The sequence below is a fragment of the Rhipicephalus microplus genome, chromosome 9 (assembly GCF_043290135.1).
Source record: "Rhipicephalus microplus isolate Deutch F79 chromosome 9, USDA_Rmic, whole genome shotgun sequence".
Taxonomy (NCBI): Eukaryota; Metazoa; Arthropoda; class Arachnida; order Ixodida; family Ixodidae; genus Rhipicephalus; species Rhipicephalus microplus.
The window spans coordinates 20,876,239-20,886,917 of record NC_134708.1 but is presented as its reverse complement, the minus strand read 5'-3'; positions in this window follow the sequence as shown (position 1 = coordinate 20,886,917).

The following is a 10,679-nucleotide window of genomic DNA, read 5'->3' as shown; positions in this document are numbered from 1 at the left end:
GGTCCGCCGGGTCTCTAATAAACGCGGGGGGCTACAGTGCAGAGATGCCTTGCGGCTGGCACATGCATTTGTAACCAGTAGAATCTTATATTCTACACCATACCTCCACCTGCGGAAACAAGACGAGGATGTACTTGAAGTCATCCTTCACAAAATTGTAAAGCGCGCCCTCGACCTCCCCGTTAACACATCTAACCTGCGCCTTCTAGGCCTGGGCATGGTGAATACGTTTCGGGAATACGTTTCGGGTGAATACGTTCAGCTCCCCAGGACCTGTTGTTGCAGGTCCCACCAGCAGGTACCGAAGGTACCGGCTGAAGTCAGTGAAGTGCACGGTGACCTGCTGCTGCAGGCCATAACTTCGTCAACCTCAAGCTTTACAACCTTGAGTCGAACTTCCGACCCCCAAGAGGGAGATAATATACAGAGTCATACCTTACAGCTTTAATACACTCCAGCTAGCCGATATACACGTTTCTCTTGAGTCCATACGTCATAATACACACGCAACGGAAACCGATAAATGTCAAGTCATTCTTCTAGAAATTTATAACTTACTATTGTCAAGTGGTGGTTTTTTTCCGGCAACCAATATTCAGCAACACGTGAACTCTCCCCCCACCTGAGCCTCCGGCACCCACATTTTTTTCGTGGTTTATTTTTTCGTTCTGACTCGCTCAATTCGCCACATTGATTGATTGATATGTAGGGTTTAACGTCCAAAAACCACTATATGATTATGAGAGACGCCGTAGTGGGGGGCTCCGGAAATTTCGACCACCTGGCGTTCTTTAACATGCACCCAAATCTGAGCGCACGGGCCTACAACAATTCCGCCTCCATACTCAATTCGCCACGGCGGCCTATTATTGTCCCCCTCTCCCCTTTTCCTCTCATTTCGTGTCTCCATGTAGCTGGGATTATTTATTTAATTATTTATTCGATTTGCATGCACGGACACACAAGGACACAGAAAAAGAGAGAGAGAGAGAGAGAGAGAGAGAGCTAACAGCTGCCATCTGGAGGTGCACAACGCCTGTTTACTTTTACAGAAGGGAAGGGACAGAGGAAAATAAGATAGGAGGAGAGAAAGAGAAAAGAAGAGAGGTAATTTAAGAGGATGCGAATTCTATATGCATGCCAGTTCTAAGGAAATCACTTGCAGTCTTGAAAAGGGCGAGTTCATTTGTAGAAACGTCGGCTCCTGCATCCAGCCCCTGTTTTCATCAGTGTGTATTGCCGTAGCCTCAAGTTTCCGTTCCCCGGCCCCAAGTTCGATCGCATAATGAGTTTCATCTCCTGACTCGCCAACTTTCGCCTTCATCTACGTAACGATCCTGTGACAAAAGTTTATTGAAATAAGCGGACATCGAAATATTGCCGCTAACACGGGAGTCGGTGAGCATCTGCGTTTTCTGTAAGAGCTGCTGAATTACTCGATTCAACTCCAGGAGCTCGATTCAACCACCGGTTTTGGCGTCAGTGTACCATTTACAGAGATCGGTAAGTTCATGCTTTCGGTGACATGCATATTCCGGGGAAAAAATTGGTCCCATATCTGCATGTTCCTGCAAATATCGTCGAAAGACGATAGCCTTGTGTGTGGAGAGAGTGAACAAGACATTTATTTGATGTTCTGCGCAAGAAAATCCGTGAGTTGTATTCTGGAGGCAGTGCGTTAGAGTGCCTCGAGCGTGCAGTGGAGGCGAAGAAGCGCATAAAGGCACGTCACACGTGAGACATGAGCGCCATCTGGCAGTTTTTTTAGAAAACAAAGCACGTGGCTCTGATACGGGTGCGCGCGCCCCTCTCAGAGGTGGTAAGGTGTAGAACGCAAGGCGACGAGTAGGTGCCGCCACGGTCTCGTCTTGCCCCGCCGCGGTGGTCTAGTGGCTAAGGTACTCGGCTGCTGACCCGCAGGGCGCGGGTTCGAATCCCGGCTGCGGCGGCTGCATTTCCGATGGAGGCGGAAATGTTGTAGGCCCGTGTGCTCAGATTTGGGTGCACGTTAAAGAACCCCAGGTGGTCTAAATTTCCGGAGCCCTCCACTACGGCGTCTCTCATAATCATATAGTGGTTTTGGGACGTTAAACCCCACATATCAATCAATCAACGGTCTCGTCTTAACAAAGCGTTGGAAACACTCCCCGTTCTGTGCAAGCGTTGCATGATCAGCGCAACGTGATAAGCGCTACGGTCCTTAAAATTATTTATGTATGCCTTTTCTAGTAAAAGACGCACATGCAGAATATATACGTGTTGTTATGGTGCCCTAAACTTGCGCAATAATTGCTTTTTAATTGACAATCGCACAAGCATGAACGCTCAACCTTGAGCAACATTGGTGGGCGCTGCTGGTGGGGTCGGCCGTTTAAAGTATCCGATGCCGTTAAGTGTGGACAAACAAAAAATATTCAGACAGACAGACCAAACATTTCGCTTCGAAGCTCCCCAAGAAATACTATCGTTTTTAAAAAACAACAGAAACGCAAGGTGTAGCTGTAGTATAAGAATGTGTGTCAAAGACAAGATGACGCAAAATATGTCAGCACACGTTCTTGAAGCTTTTTTTTTATCTGGTACTAGTTATTACCTTTCTACACTATTGCCGAAAGGAGTATAAGAACAATCAGCGCCCTAGATTTGTTTAATTTTCTAGCCTTCTTATGTTCTACCTTATTCTACCTTCTTATCTCTTTTCAACCTCTTTTCTCCCCTTCATCCCTTCCCCAGTGCAGGGTAGCAAACCGGATGTGCGTCCGGTTAACCTCCCTGCTTTTCCTTGCATCTTTATCTCTCTCTAGTAACGCTCACGATTGCCGTTGTTATTTTAAATGCTAACATATTTTTTTCAACATCAGTAGGCAAATTACCCCTGATGTGGTGTATACGTATATACATTAGCCATGTAGACAAGTTTCCAGTTAACGTCTTTTTCTGCGTAGTTATTGAGATTCTCACGCACGCGACAGTACCGAACGAATCGCAGGGGCCCGTCAACACTTTTCCAAGAAATCATCGCATGACCTTCCCCGCAAACTGAGTGCCGTGAAATATTTTAGAATCTGCCAAGTACGAGCAGTTTGACAGGGATTCGTAGCATGCCTTTCGTGCCAGCCAGCAGACTGAAGGCTTGGTGGGAAGTTGAATGACAAAGCGGCAAGAATCTACACTCGTACGCAAACACGCGTCAGCTTGAGATCGTTCTTCTCCTTTCGCGAGCTTAGCACCTTGTATAGGGTCACGCAAAGTCCTGCAGCTGTCGTCGAGGCTCGCCTCACCGTGGTCGAAGCGCAGGTGCGAAACGACCGTGTGCGATACAGCCTACAGACGGTTTCAAGATTGCAAGCGTTGGGCTCTGAAAGAACTTCCGGTCACCTCATTTACCACTACGTAACGTCGAAACTCTGAGGGCGTATTCACATTTTTTCAAGGATAAGGAAAGTCTCTTGATTGTTTTTCAGTTAAAAAGAACGTGCGTAACATTCAAGGCAGTTTCATGTAATCTGTATGTAGCTCAAAAGAACATTTATTCGAATATATTTTGCCAAATCAGGGAAGAGAAGTGTAGAAAATAAGCGGGCTATTTTCTAACGCTTCTCTTGCATACCGATGCTATTCAGGCACATCGGTGAACGAAACCGTGTGTAATCAAGGGTCTGTACAGGGCGTACATTTAGCGCACATGTGATTAAAGAAAGAACAAAGAAAAAGGCCGCAACAACGGAAAAGCATCGACATTAATAACCCCTCAATCAGAGCATATGACAGAGCAAAGTGTTACAAGAAAAAAATAAAGGCTCTCAAACAGAACAATATAGTAGGCCACAACGTCACAAGAGCGGGAAAGCTCTTGTCGACAGACGCACGGGCGGAAGCATGGACGTACATACAGACGGACGGACGTAAGCACGGATGAATGGGCTGACGGGCGAACGGGCGCACGCAAGGACAAATGGACACACAGACAGACGAACGGATGTTTCACCCCACTCATCATCATTTACTCCATGGATATGCTGTAAGAGAGAACCACTAACACCATCTATTTATACTATTCCCAAGGACATATACACATAGCGCCATCTATTCAAGGGCGTGGCCCGAGAGTGGCACACTGGGCACGTGCCCCCCTCCCCCAAAAATTTTTCACATGGTATAGAGAGCAAAAAATGGCCATTTTAAGGGAGTGCCCCTTCCGAAATCAAGGTGGTGCCCCCCCCCCCCCCCCGAAAAAAAAATTTCTGGCTACGCGCCTGCATCTATTGATCAACTCATAAACTAGAGTTGGCAGCCACTGAAGCGTCACATGATGCCCTTTCTCATGTGAAGTGTGGAGATGGCATCGAATTTCAAAAACAAGCTGTTCGTACGGCCCGCGACGCAGTGCTGAGAGCACAGATTGTAGTGCTGCCCTTGAGTCGCTGAAAATCGACCATTGTTGCGGTGGTTCCCGATTGACCACACAAAGTGCAGCGCACAAAGCAGCTAATTCCGCTACTGTAGATGCCGTGGAGTGGTCAGTCCTAAAGCTGATGATAACACCTCTTGCTGGGACAACTACTGCACCTGACGAACACTGGCGGTTCGTGGAGCCATCGGTATATATATATATGTACACTGTCTGAATATTTCTCGTGCAAAAGAAGAAGAGACAGTTTTTTCAGCACGGGCGATGAAAGCTCAGATTTCCTTCGGATCCCTGGTACACTAAGATGCACTGTGGGTCGACTAAGACACCAAGGCGGTATCGATGGTTTAGATGCAGGAATGAAGCCCGAGTGAAGTTTCTCGTTGTACTTCACAATCATTTTAGCGAACAATGCTTGGGGCCTTTCTGAAGGCAACAGTGCAAGGTGATGGCAAGGAGCACGTGCGAAGTGTCTGATGTGCGTTCTCAGGACTTCTCCAACAATGTGAGTTTGTCTCGGATAGTCGCCAGCAATTGCAATTGTTTCCTCTGTTGACGTATATCTGAGCAGAGCAAGGCACACTCTCAGTGCTTGGGCTTGTACTGCCGGTAGAACACGAACATTGGTCTTGCGGGTATTGCTAAGCACGGGCAAGCTATATCCCAGGAAACCAAGAAATAAGGCCCTGTAGAGCTCCATCATTGCGTCTACTGACATCCCCCACGTCTTTCCCACCCGAAGCTTCAACAATTGGGAAATAGCGGTCAGGCGCTTCTTCATATAGGCCACATGCGGACTCCAACAGAGGTCCCTATCAATAATGATGCCCAGAAACCGGTGGGTTCTGGCGTACTAAATCAGCCACCCGCCGCTTAAGATGACATAAGGGGTCATTGCTTTGCGAGTGAAGGCCACCAGTGCGCATTTTTCTGGTGATATGCTGAGACCTTGTTTTAACAAGCAGTTGGCAATCATAGTTGCTGCTCTTTCAAGCCGGGAACGTATCTGAGGACGTGTGACTGCCGAAGTCCAGACACAGTAGTCGTCTGCGTATATTGAGATTTTAATGGTACTTGTCAAGTATTCAGCAAGGCCAATTAGTGCAAGATTGAATTGTGCCAGGATAAGAACTCCGCCTTGAGGAACACCCTTAGAAGTATAGCGTCGCGTAGTTGGGCTATCTTCTGTTAACACAAAGAATGATCTTGCAGCCAGGAAACTCGAAATTTACCGAAAGACTCGACCATCAAGGCCAACCACCGCAAGAGCACCCAAAATGGCTTCATGTAGTACATTATCATACGCGCCTTTCACATCTTGAAACAAAGCTGTAGATAGTCGCTTACGGGATCTTTCATGCTGAACGTACGAAACTAGATCAACGACATTTTTAATAAAACAGCGGTCGCGTCAAAAACCAGCCATAGAATTCGGATAAATCTTGTAGCATTCAAGATACGACTCCAAGCGGCCTAGTATCATCCGTTCCATTATCTTTCCTAGGCAGCTGGCCAATGCTATTGGGCGGTATGAGGCGAGTTCGAGTGGGGATTTGCCCTGCTTCAAGATGGGTAACAAGCGGCTTACTTTGCAGTCATCACGAACATTGCCATCTTGCCACGAGATCTTGTAAAGGCTCAACAGTTCTCTCCTTGCACCTTCCCCAAGGTTGCACAAGGCTCAGTACGGAATACCATATGGGGCCGGTGAAGTTGAGCGCCTGCAGAGAGCTAGTTCCACCTCGAGCTCCTCCATTGTAAAAGGGAGGTCCATGTGGTCACGGGAACGGGGGACGTCACTTATCACTGGAGAATCTGGACGAATGGCTTGGTTGGCGATGTGCGCACAAGAATCTTCTGCGACATCGATGTCTTGCCTCCTTTGAAACAGCGCGAGCGCTTCGAGTGGAAAACGCTGTTCCGTAGGGTGACGCAGACCTTTCACCGTTTTCCAATGTGTGAGAGTGGCTTGCGAGGGTCTAGTGATTGGCAAAACGTTGTCCATCGTTCCGACGCTAATCTATCCATGCGATGCCGAATCTCCTTTTGCATCCTCCTGGCTGCCCAATGATTGTGAATTTATTTTGTACGCCAATACCAAAGCTCCGCTCAGCGTCGAAGTGCTCGGAGTCACTCCAACTCTATGCCAAAGTCGTTTCGTGGGGAAGATATGGTCAACGTGTGAGTGGCGTTTTGCATTGTGCTCTTAATTGTTTGCTTTAACCATAGTCCTTCAAATTGAAGGACTCTGCTTTAACCCAGATCGTAGGCCATCGCTGCAAGACTCTTCCATGTCAGATTTGAAGTTGATCCATTGGACTGCTCGAATGGTCGTCCGTGGACTCCAAATCAGACAAGCCTTTGATGTTAAGATAGATTGGAATGTGATCACTTCCTCGTGTCTCAACATGTGGAAACCACTTGACGTATCTCGCGAGAGAGTTGGAGACAAAAGCAAGGTCGAGACAGCTGCCGTATGTCACCCCTCGAAGAAAAGTGGGGCTGCCATCGTTCAGGAGAGTAAGGCCATAGTTGTAGGCGATGTTTGCTAACCTGCGTCCTCTTGCATTTGTCCGCGTACGTCCCCATGCGTGATATGGTGCGCATTAAAATCACCTATGATGACCCATGGTGCAGGACACACTCTCAAAATATCCGCTAATCTTCTGGAATCGAGATTATTCGACGGCGATATATAAGCGCCTATGAGAGTAAACATGAGTTTGTTCTTTTTCAGTGATGCAGACATACTGATTGTCATCTTGAGGTGCAATTGGTTGCGTAACATACGTCAGCTCACGACGAACAAAGACGATGATTTTGCTGCACGCACCGTTTGTTGAAGACATGACAGCTTCGTACCCCCATAGCCTTATTGGTTTCGACAAATTGGGTTCACAAATGACGATGAGTGGAAACACGTTGGTAAACACAAACTGACGAAAATCTGAAAGGCGTGATTTTAGTCCTCTGACGTTCCATTGGATGACGGATGCAGCCTTGAATTCTTTACGAGATGATGAGGTGTGAGTAGCCATCTCCCTAGTTGAAAGATTCAAGCACTGGGCTAAAGGCGTCCCCTTCGTAATGCCTCACGGCGATGTAGGTGAAATGTAAATAAATAAATAAATAATAAATAAATACTCCAAGTGCACTTCGCGCAGATGCTGTCTTCATGTCGACTAATATCACTCGGATGGCTTCTATGAGGGAACGCAGCACCGAGATCACTTGACGATTCGTTTTAGGCAAATCTTCCATGGCTGGATACGGCTCTGGTGTGGCCGCAACCTGCTGAGGTTCCTTGGCAGAAGAGCGAGTCGGGAGCATGGGCCAATCCTCCGGAGAAGGAGGCTTCTCCGCTTCTTTCGTAAAAGTGGTGGGTCTTTTCATAGCCCTACTGGGTGGAACCAATAAAGAGTGGGAAGGAGCGTCTCGGGAATGTGCCTTCTTTAAAGACTTTCGATGATGCCGACGTGGACGCCGACGCCGGACTACTTCGGCTGCCTCCTTGTGTGTCGAGTTTTCTCGGGCCATTTGTCTGAGAACCACGTGCTCGTTTTGGATTCGAGGAAAGTCTTTCGACGAGGCAGCGTGAGGACCGCTGCAGTGGGCACACTACAGAATAGTCGCCCGACAGGCGTCTTCGGCATGAGGTTTAGCGCAACGGGAACACAGTCGTGAGTTGCGGCATACGCCCTTGACATGTCCTAGCCTGAATCACTGATGACATTGAAGTGGCTTTTGGATTAATGGCCGAACCGAATGTCGTAAATGTCCAACTTTAGCGTAGGACGGTATGCAGTCTCCCTTGAAAAACACTTTTACGTAACGCGTATTTCCAAGGCGCCGCACTTGCGTAATGACAGTTCCCTCGTTTGCAGGCTTGATGAGGGTAGGCAAGTCAACATTAGAAATGGCAATGTCGATGTCATAAATTACACCGGCGATCGATTTATTATCCATCGAGATAAAGGGGTGCATTTTAATGCCGCCGAGCTCAGTCATTTGCTGCAGCTGTGCTATAGCGCACTCATATTGTGCACGTCAATGGCGAGAATAATCTTCCTCGGGTTTATTCCTACGTCCTTTATTCGATCTGGCACCGCACATTCCAGAGCAACGGAAAGGGCTTGCCTGTTCAGAAGTAGTAAGTTGCTTGAGGGATCTTCCGGCATGAAGATGATAACGTGCGGCCAGTGTGCAGGCCTTGACTGTACAGTCGCTGTACTCTCAGGAGCTGATGCTGATGTACTGGTAGACCTTCTCCTCGCCCTCTTACCCCGGACAGGTATAAAGTCGTCATCGGATGTGTCGTCTTCCGACGTGGAATACAAATCAGTGTCTTCGGTGTCCCTGTGGGAGCCCGCTTGCTTCCTTGTGGTTGACGGGTGTGAGGACCTCTCACCAGGCGGGCCTCTGGCATTTTCCGTGGCCTCCACCGCAAGACGGGGAGGCGAGGCACCTCGAAAAATCTATTATTTCACTAAAAAAATACTGAGCGCAAAAATAAGCGTTCTTCTAAAGAGACACTTCTTCCTTCTTCTCCGGATTAAGCTTGCTCATAAAGTCTTTGGAGGGGTAAGACCCCGTCTGGATCATGCGAAGCGTGCTTGCTTGTGATCTATGGAGCTTATAATGAGGAAAGGGAAATGTCTGCCGCTCCCCTATATGATGATGTGATCTCATGAAAGGTAACGAGAAGATCCCTGCGGGCGAGCTCTCCCGAACTCACTCGAGAGACCAGCCCGCCGCGGCATGTGAAACCTCGCGCGCGGCCGTGGGCATATCTCGTTTGGGCTCATGTGAGGTACTACAAAGAGACAAAACTTAACAAATTAAAATCTACTCCACAATACACAACAAAACTTAAACGTGAATAGAAGAAATAAACACACAAAAACGTGGTAAAATTTCACATTGCCAGCTGCAAAATGTGAACGGAACAAAAATGTCGCAAAAAGCAAAAAAAAAAGAAGGAAAGAAATTAAACGCTTGCATCTCGACACATGTCGAAGGAAAGGTGTAGGAACGGCGAATACATCAGACGACTACGGAAAGCTATCACGGACTTGGCCAGCCGATAACGAATGACAGAAAATGAAGTGATCAGAAAGAAAAACGATGTCACCCAGGGGCTGGTTCCGATCGTTAAATGTAACCGGTATGAATTAAGGAGTAAGAAAACGTGTAAGCGTTACAAAAATGTACCCTTCCAACCTTGTGGCTGTGATCAACTCAAGATGAATTATAAATGGGAGGCGCAATGAGCTGAATACGTAGTGATGTATCATGGTATACCTTATGAAAAAGGCCAGTACAAAAATATTCGCGACGTAGTGATAAAGCTATAGTGAAGGCTGTCGAAACAGCAAAGCGCTCTTCTGCAAACACACGATGCCACACGAGACGAGTGGCTTCTTCCTAGAGCCTACGAGGTCTCGTCCGCCTTTCTCACACTCGGCAAGTGCACGGCGCCCATATGGCCCTCGCTCATTTACTTATACCTCGTCTCGTGGGAGCTTCTAGGTTTTATATCAGTGCACAGCGCATGGCATTGCTATTCGTTACCACCTCTGCTGCCAACGCCACCTACAAACAAAGTAATACCGATTGGCAGACTATACCGAGGCAGTTGCTTAGTCTATAGACTAGGCAACTGCCTCGGTATAGCCTCGGTATATGGGCGCATTATAAAAAAACGCAGCAACGACAAACCTCTCAATCATGATATGCATAGAAGGAACCGGTCGCGCATAGTGGGATTTAGCCGAGTTTTGTGACGCATACCCATTAACAATCGACCATGATGACGACAAGACACGCCCACAAGCGCCGACTCCAAGGTTAGGTGCTTCGTTCCTAAGAAATCGACATGTTAGCCACTCGTGTCCCTGGCTGAGGGCGTTTGTGACTTACCTCGTTTATATGTTTGCTTGTTATTTTGTTTTCTACTGGAGTACGAAAATGACGATCACGTCACCGAAAACCAGATGGCCTACATTTACCCAGTCCTCCCCTGCGGCGCCTCTCATATACGTATCGGGGTTTCGGAACATACAAACCCCACTTACTAATATTGTAACGAACAAATACAACGCCAAAAGCTAAAACAACTATTTATTTATGCCGAACTTGTGCCCGTCAACTAAATACACAAAGGTTGTCCTGAGCTCGCTAATGGAAAACCTCGTCCACATATTCTTTTTGCGTCTTGCCGCGTGCCGCTCCTTCAGAAAACCTCCAGCCTTCTTTTTCCAGCGCGTGG